Here is a 16,039-nt window from a genome sequence, read left to right as displayed (position 1 = left end):
TATCTATTTAAATGAACATTTTATACAATGTTAAAAGGTATTTTACTTTTCAATTGGTATTTTACTTTCGATGATTTTTTCTCTTTAACCAACATAAGAAATAATTAAGTTGCAATTAAATAATTAAATGTTAATTAATTTTTAAATATAATATAAAAAAATCGCATTAGTCGATTAAATTCCTATATCGTCGTCTGTTTCTATTTCTTTTCCTTTTTAATATTATATAAAATCGTGATTACTACCGCAATTCTCGATTATCTCAAGAATTCGCGATACGTTTTTATGAGAGCGAACAATAAAGAGAAAAATAATATAGGACAGACTCTTACAGGATCGAGCAATAAAGCGCGATAATGAACGGTGCGGTGCAATTCGAGATTGAAATCGATTGCGCACACGCGGGTGCGTGCCATCACGCGTGTCGTTGAAATTGCGTGTAGTTATCCACGCGCGCGTTTGCGTTGTGGACTCGCCTTAAACCGGCGCGATATTTTCCATCGTTCTCGGAATCGAATGTGCACATTCGTGCATTTCTTATATAAAATCCGATATATTTCAACACTAACCCCTATAGTTACATTTTAATATTAATATTTTAATTTTTATAATAAAATTTTGATATTACGATTTTAATTCTATAATAAAATTTTAATATTATTATCATATTTTAATTTTACAATAAAATTGTAATATTAATATTTTAATTTTTATAATAAAATTTTAATATTAATATATATATATATATATATATATATATATATGTACATTTTAATTAATAAAATTATTTATTAAAAAATATATAATATTTTGTACTTTATAAATAATTTATTATTTGAATATATATTTTTTAACATAAAATATAGTCTACTTATTTAAACAAAAATATATATATGTATATTAAATTAATTATAAAAATTAATTTTTTTTCGTATAAAAAGTTGTATTGCGTTTTAATTGATAAAATTAATATATCATTTTATTTTCGTTTTTTTAAATATATATGTATTAGATGAAATTGATCTCTCTTTTCCACGTGTTTCCCGCAGGAAGAAAGATCACCGATGCAATTAATCGATGAATTCCGCATGCAGTATGTGCATACAAACCTGATATCATAAATCTGACAAGAGACGAGATTATTTTTGCTAATGTCGAGACGAAAATTTATCGGCTTATGCGGTTTATCAATTTTTAAAAACAAGTGGTATTTAATATATAGATCCTATATATATATCATTACGTTTTATATAAATCTTGTATATCAATATATATGTATACATTAATACATTTTGTAAAAGAGATTTGTAAAAGATGTATGAATATACAGATACTATTCTTGAAAATATTATTAGTTGCAGCTAAAGGATATAAAATATAAATTTTTTTAAACACTTAAAATGATAAGAAATTGTACTAACTAATTTCACAATTTATTTGACAACTGCTAATAATATATTTAATTGCGATTTTGATTCAAGGGCTGCGTTCACATGGAAAACTCATTGCAAATAAAATGTTCAAGGCAGAAAACATCCCGCTAAGCAGTAAATAATTGAAACCCATCATCTAATTTTCTCGCTCGAGGTAACAATGTCAATTCGATGTCAATGCCATGGAGATATATAAACTCTCTTACTCAGATTAAAGCGGGTATATCTCTCCTGCCCTTTACATTCACACGTGCGTCCCCTTCATTTTAAAAGAACAGACTTCGAACCGAAGCTCGATACTCTCAATCAGCGTGGGCGATGATTTCTCACCCGCTGCGCGATGATTCCGCCCACGTGGAAATCAAGATCGATGCACGGCGTATCCTGTTATTTCCTTTTTTTCTATTTTTTTAATATATCACGAACGTGCAAGGGCTCAAAAAAAGACCTATGTATATCCAACATATTTTAATCTTTAAAAGTATTTATATCTAACCGTCTAACAAGTAAGTACTTGGAGAATTTCTTAATTACAAAATAGTAATTCTTTTTCACTATCAAGATCGATTTGATACGATTGTAATATGATCTGACAGTTGCTACCTAAATGTTAAAATATTTTCGAGAAAATATATTAATTTATAGAAATTTAGAAATTTTTTATTCGAGAATAAAATGGTGATATTTTGATGGCGATTTTTCTTATTCTTGAATAAATTACTTTTTTTAATCATTTAAATTATTTAAAAAATAATAAGAGAATTTTTTCTTTAAAGTACACAGAGAGAATTTCCTCTTAAAATTTACCCAAAATTATGGTAATCGTGGGATAATATGGTATAAAAATATTAATATCTATGACAATATGATATGTAACATATATTCGATTAATTTTAGTATGTATACATAAATAGTATACTATGTACACATATTAATATTTTTAATTGTGGTAAATATTAATCAGAGAACTCTTCCAATATACCATATTGTCCCATTCGATTACTATAATTTTCAGAATAAATTCTAAGAGAAAATCCTCTTCGTGCATTTAAATGTATATAATAAAATAATATTTTTATAATTTCTCGCGAGATTAAAAATTCAGGGTGTCCAGCAGACTCAATGAAAAAAATTCCCTGATTTTCTCAGATTTTCCAAGACCAGAAAATAATTTTTCCTTGACTTTTTAATATTATTATAATCAATATATAATAGTCATATTATAGTCAATATGTAATAGTCATATTATAGTCAATATATCAATAGTCAAATTATATATTTTTTCAAATATATAATTTGCATATATCTACATGAATCAATTAAATGTTAAATCATAAAATCCTTGAGATATTTTTGTCAACATGAAAAGATTCGGAAGTTAGAAACAAACAAAAATTTAAATCAATTATACAATCTACATTATGTAGGATAATCGAAACAAACATGTCACTATAAACTATTTAAATAATCATCTTTTTTATTTATATTATATCAATTTTTTAGTTTTAATTTTTCAATTTTTAACAACACAGAAAATTAGCATGCTGAGAGTCAAGAAAAAGTTGATATTTATTTAATAAAAAATTTCAAATTATTGAGACAAATGTAGAATAATGTGATAAATAGTCAAATTTCCCGACTTTTTTTCCCTAACAATTCCAGATTTATAAAATTCCCTGACAATGCCCGGTTTTCCGGATTTCCTTAATCGCTAGACACCCTGATTTAAATATACATATATAACAAAAAAAAATATTTTTAATTTCTCGCGAGATTAAAAATGACCAAAAAATTCGACAAGTCGAGTTTTGTTCGAAAACCTAGCAAATGCGTTTGCACATTTGCGCCTCACGATCGAGATGAGTAGCCCGAGTTACGATCCCTCGCGGATGACGTAAGCCGACCACGTGTGCATAACCCGGCGTCGTCCTCAAATCGGCGCGAAGTCTCGCAGCAACTCTCTCCGTCCGCCTAAGTCAGATGTTCGCGCGTTTTCGCGCTGGCAAATTCCCGAAGCGAGCTCGATTCCAGCCTCCCGACGAAGAGGGAAGTGGAAGATCCACTTTTACTATTCGCGACTCAATAACATTTCAGAAGGTTGTTGCACCCTCGGAATTGTTCGAAGTCGAGGGTCACGCGCGGCTCTTTCTCTCTCTTTCTATCGTATTTACGACCCCTCGCGTTTATATATAATCTCCCACTAAATACTTAAAAGTCGCGACACGCTTCCGATATCTCTCCAACGTCTTCCGTTTCCTTCGTTTACGATCCTTCATTAAAGGTATCAGATGCATAAAAGTCGACGCGAATCCGATGGATTTTCTCTCATCGTCAGTTTCAAAATTTTCCATTCAAAATGTATCATTTGTTTATAATTTTATGTAAATATAATTTTATAAACGTCAAATGTATATGATATCATAATGTATTTGAAGAGAAAAAATTATTAAGTCCTTGCATATAAAAATGCTATTATTTTCTAATATAGCAAACACAGTTTATGTAAGAGTCTCGATATTTTTAGCTACTTGAAATCATTGACTTGAAAAGAAAAAACTGGTTGTAAACAGTTTCTAAATCGACCTCTTCTCTTTTGAGTGCAATATGAAATATATATGACATATACATAACGCGAAAACTATCACTTTTATTACTTGTAATTGCTATATGTAAAGTATCATTTTACTATGTAATGTTGCAAACGGAGAGTGAGTATACTGGTAGATAAAGACTCTTTTCATGTCCTGACACTGCAATTGACCTGTCTCGAGATATTCCCTCTACAAGAAACGCGGCGCAATGCGGAGAGATTGTTTGAACTTTTGCTTCGACAGCACCTGCCGTATCATGTAGGCTCAATTCTATGAACTCGCATCGATGAATGAAACTGTAAAGAAATTCCTCGAGGCTCCGTGACGACCGAAATTGAAAGTTAGGCAAAGTTCAAAAATCATAATAGGTTGTCAAACAAGAGAACTGAAATTACCAGTAATTTTTGATCATCGGAAAAATCTAAAGTTGATTAAAAACAAAAATATTTATTTATATATATATATTTATATATTATAGCGTCTATATTTTAATTTTTTTATATATATCAAAAAGTGTGTGTTTGTATGTATATATGCACTCACACACACATGCAATTAAAAACCTCAAATAATTATATGTATATAATTAATAATTATATATTAATATAATATTATTTATATATATATATATATATATATATATATATACATATATATATATATATATATATTATAATCTATATTAATATAAATAATAATATAACTCATATATAACTCCTACTCTCTTATTCCTCTAATACTCCTCTCATATCTTCATTATCTATTCTCTATTAATCTATAATTATATCTAGGTATATAATTATATTCTGTGATAAATAGAAAATAAATAAAACAGACAAATAAAAATATATAGATTCAATATTAATTTTACAATTACAAGTTATACATGTTCCTCTGCACAGTACGATAGCGGAAGTATTTGTAAGGAACTTGTGGTTTCATGTACCGCACTTACGGTACACGACTAAGATGACCGCTATACAACGATTTATGATTCTTGGATTGACACAGTCAACGATATACAGCCTTTAATAGCCCTTAATCAATAGTACAGCAATAAATCATTCAGCTATTATATATCGCTAATACCTAGGAAGATGTCGCGCCGTTTATCACAATATTCTCAAATTAAAATCTGTTAACAATCCGACAAGAGTTAGTCATTTATAAATTTATATCTATTACTGTAGCTAATCATATTTCAAGAAAACAAGCTAAATCCATCTCTTCCTTTTCTGATACCTTCTTGCGTCCTATTTTGTTTAATTGGTCGTAATCATTATTGTGATTGAATGATACATTTGTTTATATAATTATTTATAATTATAATTATAAAATATAATTTTAAAATATAATTTTTCTCTTTTTTTATACGCAATCAAAGAATTACATAATCCGTCACTTTATGTCTCAAAAACCGGACAAGGTATCCTTTCATTAGATATTTTACAACCACATGTTAATCTGTGAGAAAGCATCCGTGAGATAAAAGACTCATAAACATAGAAACTCAATTTTGAAAGATTGGGCTAAGATGTTATCGGAAAAAGAATCACAAAAATACATCACTTTCTACTCAGAACAGATAATGGTTTAATATCTTTTCCTAGTTTCAAATTTCTCAAAGAGTTAACATTGTTTCAAATTAAAAATAAAATAATTACAAAGAATTCAAATCGCGAATTAACATTCATATAATTTTTTTATAACAAAAATGCACAATTTTGATGAGATGAACCATTCTATGCAATTCTAAGATGCCTCATGAAAATTATATTTATTTTCTTTCTCGAAATCAGGTACCTTTTAATTACGAAAATAACAACAAAGGGTTGTGTCGCATTGATACACGGAGAGAATTTTCTCCTACTTTATAAGAGTTTTTCTAATTAATATTTACCTCAATAAAAAATATTAATATGTGTACATAAAATTAATAAAATTATTTTACATCTTATTATAATAAATATTAATATTATTCTGATAAAAATTAATCAGAAGCTTTTATAATATTCTTGCAATAATGTCCCACAATTACCATGATTTTCAGGGTAAATTTTAAGAGAAAATTCTCTCCGTGTACTTTAAAGAAAAAATTCTCTTATTATTTTTTAAATAATTTAAATGATTAAAAAAAGTAATTTATTCAAGAATAAGAAAAATCGCCATCAAAATATCACCATTTTATTTTTGAATAAAAAATTTCAAAATTTCTATAAATTAATATATTTTCTCGAAAATATTTAAACATTTAGGTAGCAATTGTCAAATCATATATTACAATCGTATCAAATCGATCTTGATAGTGAAATAGAATTACTATTAATTTTTGAAGAATAAAAACGTGAAAATATAATACACAGAGAAAATTTTCTTTTAGAATTTACACTAAAAAATATAATAAAAATATTAATATGTACATAGTAAATTAATCGAACAATGCAGTCTTAAGCAGACAGAAACAGAAGCTTTCTCAGTGAAACACGTCATTAGTACGAATAAATCGTCCCTCGGAATTTATCAGTCGGGTCAATCAGCGAACAGCCGATGGTGGACACGTAAATTTCATCGGTTGTATAAGAAGAGAATCCAACGACCCTTTTATCGAAGAAAAAAAGAGGAAGGAGAGAGCCTCGAACCTGATCTTGACGGCGCGATAACAAAGAAGAAAAATCAATGATGCGACAGAGATGAAATGATGATCCTAATATTTAGAAACTTCAATATTTTCGTGTCAAGAGAGATATCATCGATTTATTCATTTGTACTTCATATGATAAAATTAGTCGTAATATCTTCAGTCCACTTTACACGATCTATAATTCGCGACAGAATTCGGGATAGAATTCTCTCTCTATTTATAATTTTATTTATCAAATTATAAATATAATTATTCATGAGAAAAAAAATTTTTGTAAATTTTAAATTATTATATATTTTCACGTTTTTATTCTTCAAAAATTGATAGTAATTCTTTTTCACTATCAGGGTCGATTTATTGATACGATTGTAATATGATCAGTTACCTAAACGTTAAAATATTTTCGAAAAAAATATTAACTTATAGAAATTTTGAAATGTTTTATTCAAGAATAAAATGATGATATTTTGATGATCTTGGCAACTTTTTTTTATTCTTGAATAAATTTTTTTTTAATTATTTAAATTATTTAAGAAATCATAAAAGGAGAATTTTTAGCACGGGAAAAAAAATTAGCTACCATAGCTAAATTTTAGCTATCCATATATTACACATGAAATTTAGTTATCATGCTTAAATTTTAGCTATGACAATTAATATTTTTTAGCTATAACATTCTCCGTTAAACTCTGGCTAAAAAATATTAGTTACCATAGCTAAAATTTCGGCACAATAACTAAATTTCAGGTTGTAATATATGGACAGCTAGAATTTAGCTAATTCTTTTTTTCCGTGAGAAGCATTCTTTAAAGTACACACAGAGAAAATTTTCTCTTAAAATCATGGTAATCGTGGGACATTATTGGAAGAATTTTAAAAAAAGTTTCTGATTAATTTGTTTCAGAATAAAAAATATGATTGAATGATTATAAATAATGATAAGAGAATTTGTGGAGGTATTTTTCATTATTATTCAGATATAAAAAGGAATAAATATGGCGATATGCTGCGCCGCGAGAACGCCACGCTAATTCCTTTCTCACGAAAATCTAAACGAATCTCCTGTTGTTATCCTTGAAAAATCTCGAAAAGCATTTTCACTATTGTTCACTCGGACGCGATTGTTACGAATCACGTCTACGCGCGGCTTCGAAATCGTTCGTCGTCATTCCCGGCACGATTCGAGACGGCCGGCTCGCATTAGCGGGCCCATTAATCACAATTACGTGAATTCAGGTCCGGGCACCGCGTGCGTGCGTGCCACTCACGTGCGCTAAAAGCGTGTGTCTATAACATATATGTGTGCGTGTGTGTGTGTGCAAGTCTGCATCTCGCGAGAGAGAAGACACAACCACACGATTTACACCGCGTGTGATAAAAATATTCTGGCCGCCCACTGAACCCGGCGACGAGAGAGTCTTCTCTCTTCTGTCGTCGCGTTCGCCACGGGTGGATTAAACCCCTTCGCGTAATCTCGCGAACGTATGTATGTATGTATACAGAAAGCTTCTTGAAAATCATCCGTTCGAATTGTTCGCGGAATTCGCGCGGTCAACCAAATCATTCTCGCGGAGGACCGTCGTCTTCTGCAGCTCATACTGGAGACCAAAGTTTCCAGAAGCAATAATGTGCTTTACATAAGACACAATAGAAAGATGTTTAAAAAATCTAGAATTAGAATTTTTTATCTAAATTTAGAGTTTTTTCATTTAGAATTATTGCTAAAACTTAATAAATTATAACACAATTGTCAAAAAAATTTAATGTTATCTATAATTAATAGAATATAAATATATATATATTTAATTTTAAATACATAAAATATATTTTTTTCTAATTTTAAATATATCTACACAGAGAATTTTCTCTTAGAATTTACCCTGAAAATCAAGATAAAAAATGGAACAATATGATATTGAAAGAATTTTATGAGTTTCTGTGATTAATATTTACCCATATTTATACTACAATAAAAAATATGAATATCTATATCACAATAAGATATAAAATATGTTCGATTAATTTTACTATGCATATAATAAAAATTATTATGTACATATTAATATTTTTTATTTGTAATAAATATTTTTAATCAGAGAAACTCTTATAAAAATCTTCCAACATCATATATCTATATATAAAATATATCTATATACAATTATATCTATATAGATACAATTTAAAACATAATAAATAATAACATCAATTTTTTTAACATAAAATATAAAGTTCTTATTTCTGGTCTTATTTCAATTACAGATTTTATTAATATAAATTATTGATTTTATTAATTTATATATATTTACGCGAGTAACGTTTGTATATACACTGTAAAAAAATATGTAAAATTACATTAAAAATATGTAAAATTACATAAATAATAAATATAAAATTACATGATAAATAATGAAAAGGTAAACATTTCTATTATTTATCGTGTAATTTTACACTTATTATTTATGTAATTTTACATATTTTTGTGTAATATATTACATATTTTTTTACAGTGTACAGGCAAAAAGGCTGGACGTTAAACATGAATCGTCTATCTATATGAAAATATATCGGTAGATCAATGACAAGCGTGAATGAAAGTCCTGAATGAAGTTCGACGTTCACTCATACGCGGCAATGCATCGACGTGTATGTAAACGTATACTCGTGACCATCGTTAAAGGCCTGACTCGAGCGACCTTTAACGCGAATCATCATCAGCGATGCAATTCGCGCGTGCACTCTACATTTTCTGCATCTCGAAAGGACAAATCTAATAATCGTATTAATCTCTCTATAATTATTGTCTCCTTAAGAAGACAAACAAATAACAATATCCCTTCGACTTTATAATTCACCGGATTCGTAATTTAAAAAATCTCAAATTACTTATTAACATATAATTTCTCTCGCAATTTCACAGAGTACAGGAATTTTATTCTCAGTTTTTACCAGGGTTGGGTAATAAAAAGATATTTGCAAAAAATCGAATTTTTTAATTCAGAATTGTTGCTAAAACTAAATGATAGGTAACACAATTGTTAAAAAAATTAATGTTATCTATAATTAATAGAATATATATAGTTAATTAGTTAAAAGTTAAAAAAAAGTTAAAAAGTTAATAACTTTTAACTTAGCTTAGTTAATTTAAAATGTATTAATTTTTAACTTTAACTAGTTATTTTTGACCTTAAATTTATTAACTTTGCTCCTAACAATAAGTTAAATTTTTTTGTCTGAATACCATTATTGTTTTTTTTTTATAAGTTATAAACGTATTATTTTTAAATTCAAGTATTATTAATTTTTATGTTCATTTGTCATCAATTGTAATTACCAAAAAATAATTTCTGTATACAAATCAAAATTATTTCTCTGTTATTTGTTACTATAAATTTTGAAAAAATTAACAAACAAAATTCTAATTTAATCTAAATAATGTTTTTAAAAATTAACTTTTGATTTAACTTCAGTTATTTTAATCTTAACTTATAGTTATACTGTCAAATGAATCATTTATTTGGAACAAATAAATACTTATTTGTTTTGAAAAGGATTTTTTTACATCAAATAAATATTTTTCATATGAATAAATATTTTTTATATCAAATAAATATAATTAGTTTCAAATAAATGATTTATTTGGCATAGTATTGAAATAAATACTTACAAGAATTAACTAATTTTCTTTCAGCGCGGAGTTAATTTTTCTTCATGCAACTTTTAACTCAACTAAATAAATTTGATAAGCAACTATAACTTTAACTTAACTTGGTTGAAAAAAATCATTAACTCATATCCAACCCTGGTTTTTACTTATGGATTATATGGATTATATAAATTAACTCCGCGCTGAAAGAAAATTAGTTAATTCTTGTAAGTATTTATTTCAATACTGCCAAATAAATCATTTATTTGAAACTAATTATACCATATTTATTTGATATAAAAAATATCTATTCATATGAAAAATATTTATTTGATGTAAAAAAATCCTTTTCAAAACAAATAAGTATTTATTTGTTTATTCAAATAAATGATTCATTTGACAGTATAACTATAAGTTAAGATTAAATTAACTAAAGTTAAATCAAAAATTAATTTTTAAAAACATTATTTAGATTAAATTAGAATTGTTTGTTAATTTTTGCAAAATTTATTTTTTAAAAACATTATTTAGATTAAATTAGAATTGTTTGCTAATTTTTGCAAAATTTATGGTATAATTAGTTTCAAATAAATGATTTATTTGACAGTATTGAAATAAATACTTACAAGAATTAACTAATTTTCTTTCAGCGCGGAGTTAATTTTTCTTCATGCAACTTTTAACTCAACTAAATAAATTTGATAAGCAACTATAACTTTAACTTAACTTGGTTGAAAAAAATCATTAACTCATATCCAACCCTGGTTTTTACTTATGGATTATTTCCCCGATTCTTTCCCTTCAAGTCGGTTTTGCTTGATTGATGACGGGCCAGGTCGGCTGAACGCGGCAGATTACTTAGAGGCCCCGGCTTAAGTGTCTCTCTGGAGGCTGCTCGCTTGAAAGCGCGAGGCAGAGATCGCTTCGCAAACGGGCGGAAGAAGAATTGCCCGGCGTAATGGACGCGCGCGCGTAATTCACGCTGTAACGCGCGCGTCACGCGCGGTTTTCGCAATCGCAAATGGCAGCGAGACTGCCGGAGAGAGGTAAAAAAGGTCGTTTCGCCGTTTTGTGGACCGCGAAGGGCCCCAGGCGGTTTTCTCTCTCTCTCTCTCTTTTAGCGTAACGCGAAATACGCTCTGAACTGCATCGCGCGATTCGTATTAGAAACGTGGCTAATGCCGAATAAGGTGCAACTTAGCATTATGCAATATGCAATACAGTGAAAGGGTTCGGCGATGCCCAGTGGATAATTTCCTGTTCGAACTCTGAACGAAACCGATCATTACAGCGGCTTTCACGTTATTGAAGGATTCGCGCATTATGACAGGAAGTAATCATTCGATTGACATCGCGGATCTTTGTGAATCGATCTAAACATTTGCATATGAGAGAAAATTAATATGCATCCGTGACATACATTTTTTTTATTAAATTGTGATTACATACATTTTCTCTTAGAATTTATTAAAATGAAAATTAATTGAATCGCATTACCCTGATTTTCAGGGTAATGTGATTCAATTAATTTTTATTTTAATAAAATATTTTTTATACATATTAGTATGTTTTATTGTTGTAATTATTAATCAGTGAAACTTTTATCAAATTTTTCTTTATTATAAAATTATTTTTCCTGAACTATTATAAAATTTCTTCCAATACAATATTGCCCCACAATTCTCATAATTTTTAGGGTAAATTCTAAAAGAAAATTCTTTGTGCAGAAAATTTTTTTGTAAAAAACTGTCCTTTTATTGAAATAAAAATTCATATCAAATTCATATCCTGAAAATCATAATAATGTAATTCAATAAATTTTTATTTTAATAAAAAGGCAGTTTTTATTACAAAAAAAATTATCTCTGCACAGAGAATTTTCTTTTAGAATTTATCTTGAAAATAATTTGAAGAAAGATAAAAGTTTCTCTGATTAAAAATTACAACAATAAAAAATATGAATATATGTACATAGTAAAATTAATGGAACAAACTTTATATCTTATTGTGGTAGCTATTAATCAGAGAAGCTTTCATAAATTTAATCTTAATATTCTTTTATCAAATTATTCTTGACTCGCAAGGATCTTTAGGCCGATTCCCTTGTTTCGCATCCCCGCGTTGTATTTTCAGAAAAACACAACGACATTGGCCGATTCGACCTCCAGAGAGCACAAAACGTAGAGAAGACGCGTATATAAGGTGTGGTCGGACGTCGAGAAGACGCGTGTAGTATTTGCTCGTCGAGAGACTTTTACGGCGCGACAGGGACGTACTTATTCACCCTCGTCAGTCAAATTTTTCTTCAGAGAGTACATAAACGGTACAAAAATTCTTTTAAATAAGTATTGAATATTGCCTCTCCTGGCTTTACTAAGAAACGCGGTTGCTATTATTCTCCCCCCTTTATTATATTTTTTACTCTAAATATTATTATTGCTTTGCAAGTTGTCAGATATATTTAAACAATTTTTAATAATATTGTAAGAATTTTTAATTAATGCGACAATTATTATATTGAATCTAAGTTTTTCAAGATATAAATATAAAAAATTCAATTACAAACTCGTAATTATGTAGGTTCTCTTTTAAAAGAATAAATTAAATAATAAATAAATAAATTTGATATTCATTAATGTAAATCAATTTTTCGTGCTTATAGGCTTTTTAAAAGTTTCGATTTTAAGTGTATATTTAATTGTCATATTTTACACGAATTATAAATTTTTTAACTCTAAATATTATTATTGCTTTGCAAGTTGTCAGATATATTTACACAATTTTTTTAATAATATTGAAAGAATTTTTAATTAGTCCGACAATTGATTTTATTATATTAAATCTAAATATGAGTATGAAAAATTCAATAAAAAAATTGCAATTATATATATAAAAATGTGTAGGTTCTGTTTTAAAAGAATAAATTAAATTTACTATGTACATATTAATATTTTTTATCTCCGTGCATTTTTTAAATAATTTAAATTTGACATACTTATTCATTATTAATTAATGTGAATAAATTTTTCGTGCTTATAGGCTTTTCAAAAATTTCGATTTCAAGCGTATGACTAATTGTCATATTTTCTACGAATTATAAATTTTTTAACTCTAAATATTATTATTGCTTTGCAAGTTGTCAGATATATTTACACAATTTTTTGAATAATATTGAAAGAATTTTTAATTAGTCCGACAATTGATTTTATTATATTAAATCTAAATATGAGTATGAAAAATTCAATTAAAAAACTGCAATTATATATACAAAATTTGTAGGTTCTGTTTTAAAAGAATAAATTAAATTTACTATGTACATATTAATATTTTTTATCTCCGTGCATTTTTTAAATAATTTAAATTTGACATAGTTATTCATTATTAATTAATGTGAATACATTTTTCGTGCTTATAGGCTTTTCAAAAATTTCGATTTCAAGCGTATGACTAATTGTCATATTTTCCACGGAGGTAATTAATTCAATTCTCTCCTGTGCTTGAAAACGCGGTATGTGAATGCGGTGCAGCTTCCTTGCCTCTGCTGCACCTTCGTCGCGGCGTTCACGGTCATCGTGTAAGGCACGTAATGCGAATTGCGTCCCATTGTGTGCCCATGGATGCGCCGTGTGCACACAACGAACCCGCCGTTTTCTTCATTATATGCGCGCCTTGCCGCGGTAGTCCGCGGTGTTTACTTTGACGAGCGCGGTTGTAAAGTTCGCGGACGATTATGCTTTTTTTTATCCCTCCTTCTCGAAGCAGCAAAGATTCGCGAAACGGTCCCTACTTGCGAGTTCTGAGAGTTCCAAGTGTTGGTTGAGAACAAAATATCTCATCGCGCTACTGTATATAATACATTATTTTCGGCTGTATAATATATATTGCAACTCGAAATCTTGGAGAAAATATATGCTATATAATAATGGAAATCCAGAATAATTTTTCCCAACTATCATTATCGACTCATCATTAATTTATAAAGTGTTTCGCCTCCAAAAATTCTCTAATCATTACACAGAGAGTTTTCTCTTAGAATTTACTCTGAAAATCATGGTAATCGTAAACAATATGATATTGGAAGAATTTTATAAGAATTTCTCTCATTAATATTTACCACAATAAAAATAGTAATATCTACCACAATAAAATATAAAATATGTTCGATGAATTTTACTATGTACATAGTTAAATTTACTATGTGCATATTAATATTTTTTCTCTCCGTGCATTTTTTAAATAATTTAAATGATTAAAGAAAGTAATTTATTCAAAAATAAAAAAATCACCACAAAACCGCCAAAAAATCAATTTTATTCTTGAATAAAAAATTTCAAAATTTCTATAAATTAATATTTTTCCTCGAAAATATTTTAACATTTAGGTAGCAACTGTCAGATCATATTACAATCGTATCAAATCGATCCTGATAGTGAAAAAGAATTACTATCAATTTTTAAAAAATAAAAACGTGAAAATATAGAGCAAATTTTCTCTTAGAATTTACACTAAAAAACACAATAAAAATATTAATTGTACATAATAAATTAATCGAATTAATGAGAGAAATTCTTATAAAATTTTTTCAATATTGTTCCACGATTACCATAATTTTCAGGGTATAATTTCTAAGGGAAAATTCAATCTATGTAGATATATAAAATAGAATACAGATATAGAATAGAATTTAAATATACAAGATCTATTCTTCGACAGGTTTTTGTTTATTGTATACTCAATCGTCAAAATTTTTTAAACTATATCCTTAAAAAAGAGTTCGATCTTCGATTATATCGAAGTTTGAAAAATAGCATGCAAATTTCACGGATTTTATTCTATCGCGTAACATGTAAGGAAATCCATCATTGTAATCTAACATGTGGCGGGATGTAATACGTTTCGCTTTAATGCGTAACGCAATTTATTTTCGCTGGCGATGTTTTTCAGATCCGAGTTAATATTTTCGCGTTTCGAGACTTCGCACTCCTCTTTTTTAAAACTACCGCTCGATTCCGTTCTCCTTTTTAATCTCTGCTCGCATAAATGGGCGATTCTCGCGGCTCTCTCTCTCTCTCTCTCTCTCGGTTATTCATCGGATACCTTAAACCGTTTGTTAAATTATCGCGAAATTCTGCTGACAACCGGCGTGATTGCGATTTATGAAGCGACCTGAAGATATTTTTTATCAGTTCGTTAGCTCTTTCACCTTTATGCCGGTCTTGCCTGGACCCTCTTTCCCTGTGTGTTGATCGTAATTAAGAAATTCATATTTTTTCCTTTTCCTGCTATTTTGCCGACGATAAATGTTCGGTAGCTGAATCGTAGCGTTCCCGCAATTAGCTGTTATAATTATACCGTGTCACCAAGATTAAGTATAATCATATACGATCGTATGACACATATAATTTTTCCAAGGTATAAGTTTGAAATTAATAGCATATTTAATAAGCTACCTTGATTTAAAAACAAGGTTATTTAATGCAATATGAGCATGCCGAGTATATTTTTATATATAAAAATATTAAAAAATATATATTTTGACACTAAATAATAATTAACAATCTACCATAGTTATCAAAGTATAAATGCTATTTTACAGCTGGCATTTTTTTATTTCATATTATTATATGACACCATCTAATTCAAGATATTATATAACAAAAACATAATAATTTAATAAATAAATAAAAAATGCAACACAATTAAACAGATAATTATGTAATAAATATAATTG

The 16,039-nt window shown here is 28.0% G+C and overlaps 1 protein-coding gene across 2 annotated transcripts in view; it reads right to left on the bottom strand.

Moving 5' to 3' along the window:
* The window catches only part of N (neurogenic locus Notch protein), a 358,480-nt gene that overhangs the window by 302,920 nt on the left and 39,521 nt on the right, over positions 1-16,039 (bottom strand). The gene's annotated exons all lie outside the window — the stretch shown is intronic.

The sequence above is a fragment of the Nylanderia fulva genome, unplaced genomic scaffold (genome assembly GCF_048542155.1).
Source record: "Nylanderia fulva isolate GAGA-0341 unplaced genomic scaffold, ASM4854215v1 Scaffold42, whole genome shotgun sequence".
In the NCBI taxonomy this organism is placed as follows: domain Eukaryota; kingdom Metazoa; phylum Arthropoda; class Insecta; order Hymenoptera; family Formicidae; genus Nylanderia; species Nylanderia fulva.
Note: the sequence above shows the minus strand (reverse complement) of the source record. Positions and strands in the feature narration are given on the sequence as shown.